This window comes from Rhinolophus sinicus, chromosome 17 (assembly GCF_057876585.1).
Source record: "Rhinolophus sinicus isolate RSI-liver-muscle chromosome 17, RSI-T2T, whole genome shotgun sequence".
Lineage (NCBI taxonomy): Eukaryota > Metazoa > Chordata > Mammalia > Chiroptera > Rhinolophidae > Rhinolophus > Rhinolophus sinicus.
The window spans coordinates 99552897-99566204 of NC_142517.1; the positions used below are offsets into that span (position 1 = coordinate 99552897).

At 40.8% G+C, this 13308-nt stretch overlaps 1 protein-coding gene across 15 annotated transcripts in view; it reads right to left on the bottom strand.

Annotated features, from left to right (window-relative positions):
* MED12L (mediator complex subunit 12L) overlaps window positions 1-13308 on the bottom strand; it is a 319885-nt gene that overhangs the window by 137691 nt on the left and 168886 nt on the right. The window lies entirely within an intron of this gene.

Genomic DNA, 13308 nt, shown 5'->3' on the forward strand with positions numbered 1-13308 from the left:
ATCAAAAAGCCATTTAATAGTCTTTATTTTAGAAAAATTATTAGTAATTCTTAGTTTTCCCTTTGAGCCTTAAACCACCTTTAATCGATGATATCATTAGTTTAAAAAGATAAACTTCAGTTGAAGGATAGAGTTCAATAAATCAAGTCCAAAAAGTACAAGCGACCTTTTAAATCTTAAAATATTTTCTCCTTCTCTAAGAGACACCCGTCAACCCTCATTCTTGTCCAAAGCCTTCAGCTGCACGGGCGCTGCACATGTGCCTGGTGTGTTGCTCACACAGTGTGAGCAGCTGGGGATGCATGAAAGGAGGGGCGAAGGCACATTTGCCACCGAAAGGGGACATCATGGTTAACAGACAAAGCACACACCTGCGTATGAAAGTACAATATTTTATTTAGACTTTTAAATTATCTGCAAAATTCTAAAAAGCTGAAGTGAGCATAAACGAGGGCACAAGAATAACTCCGCTGAACAATGATGGCCCTCGGAAGGTACAAGGAACAGAATTCAGGAACTGGTAACTATCTAGGAGGTGAGTGAGGTTTGGCAGAGGGATTCGTAGTAAAGGGGTTAAAAGAATTATCTGAGGATCTCAATCGAAATATCCACCTCTCCATCAAAATTTCAATTCCATAAATCCCAGGAGCACTCCAGTACATGAATTAATATATACCTCACTTGGTCATTTGAATAGCCACGCCCCTCCCCCAACTGTGTGCCACTAGCTGGGTTAAGATAGCCACGTTACACCAGCTCATGTGAAACGAGTTTGAAAGTCTAATTCTTTTCTCCTGCCTCCCTATAATGCCCAGGATGAGTTACAGCTGCCCTACGTAAAGTGAAGGAGTAATACTGCGGCTGGAAAAACACCCTCAGTATGTGTCTTATTCCCTCCATTCCCTATTTCTCTCCATTACATCACAGTTCCCAGTCAAATATCTCAAAAATGAAATTACCTACTTCACTCTGTGTGTGTGTATAAATATGCACATATAAATATGCAAACATGATGCGTGATCACTTAGACCCCAACAACTAAGACCCTACCATCTTTAATGTCTTCTAGGGCATCCACTTGGCACTCTGGAACTTACCAAACACTTATCTACCCCAGACTTCATTTAATTCTCTAATCCAGGTCTCAACTTTAGGAGGTCTTTAAAATATTTTCATCCCATATTAATGTTTCTAGAATTGGATCACTATGTTTAATATTTCTAAAAGTGGCCTCATTTAAGGTGATGGCGGTTTTATTCTCTGAAATTGCATGATTATATCAATGTGATATCTTAAAACACTGACTTAAAAAAGATAGATCATTACCCCATTTTTTTAAAAGTCGTATTACAAAATAAAAAACATCAAAATCATACTGCTTATATTTCACACCAATGCCCATATTGCAGTCACAGAAATTATTTATGCAAGCCAACCAAGAATGAATTACTTACATGAGTAAAATAGGAATAATATCAATAGGAATAATATGAAACATTGTGTTAGTGTCAGAAGTTAATACAAAATATACATTAGTATTCAAGAAAACAAGAATTCTCCTTGAATACTTTGTAAAATTAATTGATAACTTGGAAATAATCTGATAGCTAAAATTTCTTACATGGAGCTTGTGGATTATATTCAATATTTCAGGATCCTCTCAGGTAGCAAAAAATAACATACTTTTTCTTCATTTTATGCAGATGAGAAACATATTCAGACAAGTTCCAAAAAAGAATTTTTTTCTATTCTTTTAAAAACTTACATTCAAAGAAACTGACTTCTAGAAAAACTTTCAGTTGTCTTACTTACTGTTATATTCATTATACTATTCATATCATTTTATTCTCACTTCCAAAGAGTATACCCGTATTTTTTTTCTCAACTAAAACTATAAGGGAATGGTAACTAACAAAATCTACACATTTAGATTAAATAGACTAGGCAAAATTGTGTGTGTGTGTGTTTGTGTATGTGTGCATGCATGCATGTGTGCACAAGAGTACAGCCTAAAAGTAGAGAAATTTTATGATAATCGTGGGGAAATGTGATATACTAAGAAAAAATTAAGTAAACAAGGACAAAATAAAGCTTGGGTATCACTTAAATCTTATTAAGTAGAGATTTTCCCCTCAGAATAAACACTACAAGAAGACAGCTAACAAATCAATAAACACCAGGTACGTACCACGTAAAAACAAAAAAACCCACTGTATTCAATATATTTGAAATAATCTTTGGATATCCCTAAGTGAATTCCAAAAGTAAATATTTCTTAAGATCAAACATTTTTCAATGTCAACATAATACAAGCATCTGGTAGCTGCAGAACGATTTAGCGTACCTCTTAGCCCTCTAGCACCACCTAGTGGTAAATTCATGAAACAGCTGAAGAAAAGGACTAGTGTCCCACAGGCCTATTAGCCCCTCCTTACAGTCTTCCTTCAGCCGTCGTGCTAATGTACACACACCACCGCCACCGCCGCCACCGCCGCCACCGCCGCCACCGCCGCCGCCGCCGCCGCCGCCACCGCCGCCGCCACCGCCACCGCCACCGCCACCGCCACCGCCCCCCCCGCCCCCCACACACACACGCAGAGAGTCCTGGAGCTGCCTAGAAAAATGTAAGATGATTATGTTCAAAACGAATAGTTAAAACCTATAAGTTATCTTGCGGTGTAAAAAGAACAAACACTAAAAAGGCTCCAATACACATGGATTTTATGGGGGAAATGCTACAATACTGACTGTTCTTTCCTAATTTACATACATAAAAATATAAATTAAATATAATTTATCTATGGATTCAAAAGTACAAAAAATCATTTATTAGTGTTGAAGAGGCAGGAAGAAGATTGTCAGTGTTAAAATTTTTAAGTTACCAAGAAACTCATGGGATTCAAATGACAATCTTTGTTTTAACTATTCTTAAGTTTTGGTTATAAACCACAATGATGAGATAAGGCAGCACCTAAAATGATAAAAATGATTCAGGCTTTCAGGTAATATGGCTGTTAGACGACATAGCCTTTTTTCCTCCTCATTTGGAAACTCAAGATATGGAAATAAATAGGAAATTCCTTGACCTCAAACAGTTTCATAGGCAAACATTCTTAATAAAAATGGCTGATTTTCCTTTGAATAATTCTGGACAATATTCACTGGCAGCAGTCTGGGTGGTCTCCACAGCAACTCTCAGAAAGGAGCCACGTCTCTGATTAAATCAGCCTGGCTTATGAACAGGATCTAGAACAGTCAGCAGATTTTTCAGAGCCTCCATGTCTAAGTCTAGGTTTAAATGATATGAACACATATGGAGACCAATGCACAGTATGTATAACGGGGGCTAATGGATTCAGTACAAATGTCACTCAGCCCTTAAAAATCACTTCCTGTGCTTAATACCGTTACTACTAGCCTCAACCAAAATATCTTCAATAACACTGAAGCCCTCTATCAATTACCAGTAAATATTGTTGCGTGTTTTTCAAGAAGCCTGAACCGTATCATGCGTCTTCAAATGTTTACATGTTGTTTTACGTGGCTAGAGATAACATCACTACAACAGAATAAATATATAAGGAAATGAATATCAGGCAGAACATTTATGTACTATTTAAATTTGGAACCATCTAGATCAGTGTTTCTCAACATAATCAAATCCAATGCATCCTTTCTGAGATATATTTCAACGTATTTTTAGCACGCTGATACAAAAGTCATAGATATAACCTACCTATACATACACAAATACATGCAGACTTCACCATGCACAGCAGTGTGAGACCATAAACACAACAGTGCAAAGCTGAAAGGGGGCAAAGCAATCTTAATAATCAATAGAAAAAATTATTGTTCCATAATCTTTAAAAATAAATTTCACCAAAACATTAAAAACTTTAATGTTGGTTACAAATATGTAGGGAAATGAAAAAAAAATATATTAAATTTGTAGCATTGGAAACATTGAGAATTAAAGTGTTTTCTTTGTAAAACAGAAAGAGTAGTTTAAACAGTGCTCGCCTCTTGAGTATACAATTTAAGATTCAGAGTGAACATCTTTTTCTGTGCCTTGTAGAACTGCTGCACTCCTTCCAATATTTTATCCTATTATCTCCAAAAAATCCTTTCCTGTGAAGTTTCTTGCCTGCATCACTTTCTCTGAGACATACCATCCTTTTCATCAAAACCACTTTTCTCACTGATGTCTGTACGTTCCTCCGGTTACATACCCTGTTTCCCCGAAAATAAGACCTAGCCGGACAATCAGCTCTAATGCGTCTTTTGGAGCAAAAATTAATATAAGACCGGGTATTATATTATATTATACAAGACCCGGTCTTATGTTACATATATTATAGTAAAACAAGACTGGGTCTTATATTAATTTTTGCTCCAAAAGACGCATTAGAGCTGATTGTCTGGCTAGGTCTTATTTTCGGGGAAACACAGTACCTAGAGCTCAACAGCCCCAGGGAGCCATTTCTACCGTAACTCTCTTTGCATTTCGTTTGAATTCCATTTCCAGCATCATCACTTTTCATTTCTTTGCTGTACTTTCATCTTTGTTGGTCAACTCTCTCTTCCGATTATCGATTTTTGTAGAATGGCATGGGTTTTATCACAGCAAACAAGGAAGCAACACAATTGCACACTTTGCTGCCTGTGAACTACAGAACAGATGTGCAGGGACCTATCACCAACTGACTTTGAAAGAAGCGACATGACTGGTCACTGATTGTGATGCACGTGTATTATTGACAAGGTGAACTGTGAACTAGAGAGCTAGCAGCGAAGTTTGTACTTTACAGAATTACTCAGTTCATGTGCTGTGGTGACTGAAATTTGAACCATGTTGCTGGGAGACTGATATTATTTAAACAAATTGTGGTAACCTAAATGCATGTATGTCAGAACTATAGAATCAAAAACTGGCTGCTTGTATGTGTATGTGTGTATGTATAAACCATAATCATAACATAAAGGAAAAATAGAGAGGGAGAAATTAATAAAATGATACATAATTTAATATCAAATACCTAAGTACAACTATATGAGAAAATATCATTCACTGATTCAACATGAAGTAATCATATGCTTGCGTCTATATACTGTAATTACGTGAATTCAACAGCTACAAATGTTACTTGAGACCCGAATGCCACTTATGTCATTATAACCATTAACAATGTGGCTTTCTATAATGGTAAATAATTCTTGAGAAGATTCCAAATAAAATAGTGTTTAGACAATAGCTACATTCATGGAAAAGTTTGGCTAGCGTATACCTGACCGGACAAAAATACGTTTTATACACAAAGAATTAAATTGTGGGCTTAGACAGTTATGAACAAGTTTTTCACCCATGGGAAAATGTAACAGGTTACTTCTATGAGAAGCGTGGGACAATTCTTCACTATGCAAGACTGCCTAATACTTTGCAGGACATCAAGCATCCACCAAATACTGGGAGGAAAAAAACACTACCGATCTGACAAACTACCCCCTGGGGTAGTACCGCCTCCACTGAGAAGTCTGACATAGGTTCCCGAACCATCTGTGGACAGAGAAGAATATGCTCAAAGTTTCAAGCGATATCAAGTCTCTAGACACCAATAAGGCCTAAGTAAGTTTGGGGAGGGAGACGGCATTAAGCATACACTAATAATAAGGCAAAAAATTATTCCCACCTCTCCATAATCACAAAAAAACTGTACAAAGAGTAAGTGATTTCTATGAAGTCTACATACAAGCTTCATTAGATGCCTGCTTTGAAATTTAATGTTCTCTGCAAGTGTCATTTGAAAGACAGCTATATATGCCCCACAGATACCCCTAACGTAACAGGTTAAAAACAAAGATAATGATGATCAAATCTTACGTAATGCTTACCAGTCACTGCCCCAAGCACTTTACATGTATAAACATTTTAGTCCCCACAACTTTATGAAGTAGTTATCCTATTATTATTATTCCCATTTTACAGATGAGGAAACTGAGGCACACTAGCCAAGGGAATATGGCTGGCAAGTGAAAGTGATGGTGGCAAGTTATGGAGCCGCTCGGTCCACGCTGTCACCTGGACTGCATCACTTTCGCTCCCCACCCCATGCTAGGAAGCTTGTTACCCTTGAACTTATTACAGCATCATCACACCCAGGAACCTGAACTGGAAGTCCAAGTCATTCCATGTACCCCTCTTTCCTTCACCCCATTAACAACCTTGCAGCCAATCCTGACACTTAGCCCTTAGACATAGTGAACTGCCCTGCCCTGCCTGGCCCTGCATCTGGCTTACCAGGCCCAGGGCCAGGCTGTGAGGTCTCCTGGATGAGCGAGGATTTGAGAGCAGGGCAGAACTGGATCCCACCTCTCACTGTGTGCCCTGCAGAGAGAAGAAAATCAACCAACAGCCATGACTTTAAACTGACAAAACGACTGCTTGCGGCCTTGAGTTTTTGGCTCCTTTCTAGTCCCTCATATAACTTTCTCTGGTACTTTTAACACTGGTTGTTTACTAATGAAATAAAAATAGCTAATGTTTAGTAGGCACTCCCTGTGGCACCAAACACCATTCTCAGCACCTGACCTGTATCTACCCACTTCATCCCCACGACAGACCCCTGAGGAAGCACCAGCAGTGCCCCAACATTAGAGATGTAGAGGTTGAGTCCCATTCCCAAGGTCACGCAATCCAGAAAGGCTGCTGCTGGGATCTAGACTCAGGCAATCTGGCTCCAGAAACTCGGTTTTCACCAAGGCTCATTACTGAAATGCAATGTCGGGGTATTACTGACACTACCAGAACCTTGCTAATTATTTATATTACCAAATGCCATTAACACAAATAAACTATATCAACACTGCAAATAAGGCCAGGCTTCAAGTAGAAAAGTGCTCTCAGCGGAAGGCTCAATAATTTCTTTACTAACCAAAAAAGATGATACTCACCATTAAGAGAGAACATTAAGTTAAGCCAATCAATAAGATTTGATCATTTTATTCCCTTATCATTAGGATGATCATATAAATCATTGCCAAAACCTGGATACTTCTAAGACTGAACGTGTCACTTACTGGCACAACCAGTGTAAACTGGGGAAGTGTGGGCAAAGCAGGAGACGTGGCATCCATTGCTCATACCACGCAATGAAAATTCATGTCTACATTAGGATTGGGTTACCTAGTTAAACCAGCAGCTTCCAAGGGGAAAGAACAAGGAATGCAGCCATTTCCTCATGAGAAGCCCCACGGTGACGCTTCTTCCATCCAGCTTCCTCACACAAACTGAGTTCCTGGAAGGGCTTGGCAGCTACGCAGGACCAATCTCTAACGGATGCTCCCTGGGAGCACGGATAATGGTTTCTGGGTTAGTGCTTGCTGCTAGTGGTTTTGTTTACTGCCACAAGAAAGAATCCAGCCCACCCAAATTGAACATTTTTGTTTACTTCTGCCTTCTGAAGAAATACATAATCTAAATTCTAATTTAAATTCTCTCCTCCACAACCAAACCAACATGATTCATTCTTAACCTTATGAACTACTTAGCACTAAATGTATGATGGGTATGATTTCAACAGACTTTAGAGACAGAGGCTGCATTCACCCTTCCAAGCCGTAGGCCTCCATGGACACAACTAAACCGACAGGCAGGTCCATAGGCAGAGGACATGGGGACACTGGTGTCAGCCCCCTACAGGAAGTCTGGATGCTCCTGAAAGAGGCCGGTGACGCCCCACCCTGTTTGAGTGAAACGTGGGTTCCGGTAGAGCCTTCCTGTCATGATGAAGTCACACAGTATAACCATACGTCCGCATTCAACCCACCTCATGATCCCTGAAAGTCAGACCAGAGCAGCAAGCGCAGCTGCTCTTTGATCATCCCATTCAAGGACTGAAGACAGAAACCAGGCCTCATGGAGTCTTCGTTGTGATTACGCCAACCGGCCCATACGAAACAGCGTAAGAATCACTGCTGAGCTCAAATGATTAACTAAAGCTACACGTAGTTCTCTACAGCATTCACTGCCTAACACCACAAAGAATTGCTCAGTCAGGCAGCCAAGGAAATTAAATGGCCAAGAATAACCACGCAAGCCTCACATACTCTGGAAGTACACAGAAGTATGCTCAGCGAACATCAGTTTCTTGGACAAAGATTGATTCTACATATTTTCAGGTGTGGCTTACTCTTTGGGTTTAAAAAAAGAAGAAACTGCGTGAGATCACCCCCACACTTCCTCCGACTTCAGTTAACCTCAGTGAAGTTCCCTGAAGTCTCTCAACACCACAGAGCCTTCCCCACACTTGTTAGCACGTGGTCCTCCCACACATCACCACCGCGTGAACAAGTAGCATCTGTTTATCAGAACAACTCTGGGAAAGTTTATCTAATAAAAATGAAGTAATTCTCTACATTCTTATGTCCCATTCCAGCTCAAACTTCTAGACTCAATCACTTCTCAAGGCTCATTTTTCCTAACTTGTTCTAACGATTTACTAAACAGCTAAGCAGTTAGAGCACTAAGTAAAAACACATACACAAAAAAAAACTGTTTTATAAAGCAGTGTACTATCCTCCAAGTTACCTGTCCTAAGTTCAATCATTATGTAGGTGAGAGGTTCAGAAACCTACAAACGGTGGTCAAAGGTGTGCAGATACAAGCGATTAGACGGATTTAATAAGCCTGGGATAACATTACTGTAGCTAAAAATATTCAGTCCTTGTTTTCAAATTAATTCCATCATCTTATGTATCTTTACTTACAGAACCAGAGCATACAATTGGGGGATACTCTCTGCCTCTCCTATACATTGGTAACATACATGCATTCAATGAACATTTTTTGAGTGCCTGGTATGGTAGTGGGCAGTGGGAATACCAAGGACAGCCAGTGCCCATGCCAGGTGGGCATGATATAAAACCAGGCCACGTGGGAAGAAGGTATCGGGGACACTCCAGAGACAATGACAGTTGAGGCAAGTCTTGAGAACAGGTGGGAACAGAAAGGAGATAATGAGAAATGATGTATTTTGGAGACTCAGAGGTGTAAAAGAAAATGGTCTCTTCTGCTTCCTCAGCATCTTTCCAAAAAACCACACAAAGAGGAAATACATGCACTGAGGTTTCTGTGTTTATAACACAGTTCTCAGTTTTGATTGTCTGACAATAACATCAACTGAAATTCATTCCTTCTGATTCTTAAAGTTAAACCCAATCTCATACTGGCAACACAGAAAATCCGTTTGAACACTTCTACTAATTGGGACTAGGTATTCAACTCACGACTCAACGTTAGTGCCTCTCCCAAAGTGAGGTCTTGTAAGCTGTCTAGGAAATACGTAAATACTGGGCATATGAATTCATTTATAAACTGTTACTCTTTCAATCTACCAGAAGGGGGCGATATTGTACTCCAGACATTTGTTTCTCCATTATTATAACTCTCAGGTAAAAGATAAGCTTACACTGCCAATGAATTCCTATGCCTGTCACTCATTTCAAAAAGGTAAAAAAAAAAAAAGGCACTGTTTTACAATACAGTGACTAATTACGTTTTAATGACATAGTTCCTGACACCCTCTTCCACTACTCTAAATCAATGTACTGACCTTGGCAGGATTTTATGCTTCATATAAACACAAAAAGGCACATCTGCACTGAATGATTTCCTGTCAGAATACACTTTTTAAAGCACATCTTCAAAGCTCCAAAAATGGCAGGCTGAGTTAGGAACTCCTCAGCATGAAAATCAGAATCTTTTCCAGTAGGCCCCACCCCACCTCTTCTGACTTTCCTCCCATCATACCTTTGCTCACACCATTCTTTTAATCCCACTCTAACAAAAGTTAGCGGCTTCTAGTAAGAACCATTTCAGATACCAGCTCCTTCACGGATCCTTTTAGAAGGCAACTCCCAAACTCACATCCTTTAAATATCTCTGTACTTTCATATAATGTTTATATTGGGATATTGGGCCTTGCACTAAAATCCTCTGTGTTCTTATCCCAATATATTTCATAATGTCCAGTGAACTCCTGTCTGCTGCCACGCCCCCAACACACATACACATGTATTTACTTATAAATCACTTGTCAGCAAAGTCATTTTTAAAAACTTTTATTTCATGGTGAAACCCAATAAATAGCTCCTATGTTTAAATTAAATTCATTGAAAATGTTCATATCTATCAAAATGTCAACCGATTAGATACGTTGTAGAATACTGCAAAGTCATGAGGAACCAATATGGCGGATCTATACAGGGACAACGTGAGCAAGTCTGAGACAGCAAGTGGGGAAAAGCCACGTGCACCAGTGTGTCCTACTGTCCAATGAAGCAGATGGGGAAAGTCTGGGATACGGCAATAATGACAACATTGTTTTGTACTTACTTTAAAAAACAAAAAGAGATTCTAGGGTAAGGAACAAAATGTAACATTTATATAACACCAACAAGTAAGAAAATCAGCTTTAAGGCAGTTGAAGACAGGCAGGATGGAAACTGACTGGAAACAATAACAGACAGATTTGGGGATTACGTGTGTTAAACTCACTCTATTCGTAGTACGAATACACAAGGGATGTTTATATATAACCAGTCTTATTACTAACAAGGCAAGGTCCAGCCTGGAAACAATGTCGGAGAAAAGAAATGTGTGTGTCTGTGAGCATGTGCAGTGGGCTGGGGGTGGCAGTCACATCGAGGGTATGTGGAGGGTTCTGAGGAAAAGATTAATCAGGATGAAATCCCACAGTACTTTAATCTAAGGGTTCCACAAAATAAAATAGGAAGGGGTTGAGGGAACACAGAACTATTTAATATAAAGTATTAATAAAACATTACGGAAAAAGAAAACAAAACACTGATTATTTTAGCTTTTTCCTCTTCTGTTTTTTTTTTTCTGTTTTGTTTTTGTTTTTTGCTAGTAAGAATCCTGAAAGCAGGGAACATGTCCTCTATTTTTTATTTTTTTAATTATTATTTTATTATTTTACGCATTGAACCTGGTGTCTAGTGTTGAATAAAGCCAAGTTGTATGGCTAAATATCGTAACAAAATACCTAATTTTAAAAATACATGAACATATGATCAATAAATAGTTTTTCAGGATAAAATATTCTTGCAAATATTAATAAGATACTTATTTCCAATTCCAATGGAGAAACATGGGTACAAGCTAATCTTTGCATTTAAGCATATCTGCAAAACACCCAGCTTAAACCTCAAGGAAAGACAAAATACTGGCAGGGCCGATATTAAATCCTGCATCGAAATATGTCTGAGTCATTCACAAATATGTCCACCCATGATTCCATGTGTCCACAGTCTGGAACAGCTAGGGCTAGTTTTCAAAACCTGGGTGACAGGGTGAGGAGCATAAATACAGGAAGACGCCATTCCTGAGACTTTCCTGCAAAGAAGGAGTAAGAGCAGACACAGCAAAGACAGATTTGTATCACTCACTGACACCCAGTGGGGAAAACAACTGATGAAAGAAGATAGGCAGAACTATCAATTACACGCCTAAGGAGAACGCACCAACGTTTTTGTTGCATAACACACTTGACATTCTTCCTTCCTCCTTGGGTTTCATCTAATCTGTGGCTGCTCTAGCCTTTCTCTCTCTCTCTTAGGTCTCTCTCTGAACCTCTCTTCTCATTAATCGCACCCCCTACCCTCTGATTATCAAAATTTCTGCTCTCAAGACCTGCATGGCTGTTCAAAGCTATGACAGTAACTGATATGGGGCCCAGGCAGTTGGGAGTGGGGGGGTCTGAACAAAACAGATTGAAAGGTAGGGCATCTGCCTGGAAAATAAAAGTTCCTCCAAGTGTTGTACGTTCAGAGGTTCCAAAGCAGGGAGGCAGGGATGCTCACACTTGGCAACATTTCTGAATTATCCAGGCACTTCTGAAAATACAGGTTCCTGAGCCAAAAACACAACGAGTTCTGATTCGGATCATTTGCAATAGGGTCTTAGACGCTGCATTTGTAAAGGTCCCCAGATGATGTCCATCATGGCCAGCCAGGCACATAAACAGAGACATTAAAGAAGTCAGACAGAACTGCTTCAGAGTTGCCAGGTAAGCAGAGGGCGGGCGGCGCAGCCTGAGGCCCAGGGGAAGAGGAAGCAGCTCCAGGTGTTTCTCCAAAAAATTTCCCAAACATGAAAGAGAAACCACGAGACCTGCCCTTGTCCGCCTGTTCGTAAGGTCCTATGGCTAAAAACTTGACTAAGGCAGACAATCTGTCTTGAGACATGCCATCTTGAGAACACAAGATGAAGACATAATCCACCAAGTTCTTCTTGGATCCTTACACGGTCTTCTTCCTCAATTCCAAGGCAAGTGGCACCTCAGTCACTGAAACCACCACTTGCCCTGGTATCTAACCATTACCACCTGCACCACTGTGGGGACAGAGCCCCAGAGAGCAGTTTCCAGGCTCTCGGCCTCACGTGGAAAGGTGCTGGCTCGGGTAGTAGATGGTCATCAGCTGTGACTAGTTGGCCATCATCTGTTACCGGTTAGCCATTAGCCTCTGATATAACTGCCGTGGCTAAACTAGCAAGCGCTGATTGCGGAATGCAGAGAGGCGCGGATTACAGTTAGCAGGGCAGATTGCAGCTAGCAAGTGAGGTTGGTTGGCAGAGACAAGTACACAGCGGGTTGCAGATAGTGCGGCTCCTGCTTCCTGTGTCTCTAACCCAGCTGCCAGCGAGACTATAGTGGTATGACTCCCCTATCTATGGCTCTGTGGGTGTTCCTTTTTGGCCTCACCGTGACCTGTGTTCTTATATGGGGAGCGGGAATTGAGACCCCGCATGACACCCTGCATGACAGTCATGCAGGGAGTCATGCAGGGCAGCCTGCGGACCCTCCTTGGGGGTCCAACTACTGAGAACAGTGGCCACTGGACACCACACACTGTGTGGGGGCCACACGTCCTCCTGCCCAGAGTCAGACGCCATTCCTACCTGGTCGGAATCCTGCTCGCCCTGCCAGGTGTCTGAGTGGGTGGAGGCCTCGGTGTAAGATGTCCGCAACACTCGGAGCCTACAGCAGCAGCCCACCAAAAAGCCGGTAATGCCTGCTATGGGCAACAGGGCAGCATGCCATCCGGAGGCTCGAGAGGACCACCGATTCACCAAGGGATCACGTCTCTCCCAGGCAGACTGTGCTCCCCATCTCTGGTGCTGCTCCTCATGGGCTTCCCGAGACTGTTTTCACACACACAAACTGCTCCACCATCCTTTGGAGAGTTTTGGCCGGCGCCATACCCTGCTCGCTGCGCCATTTGTCGTGC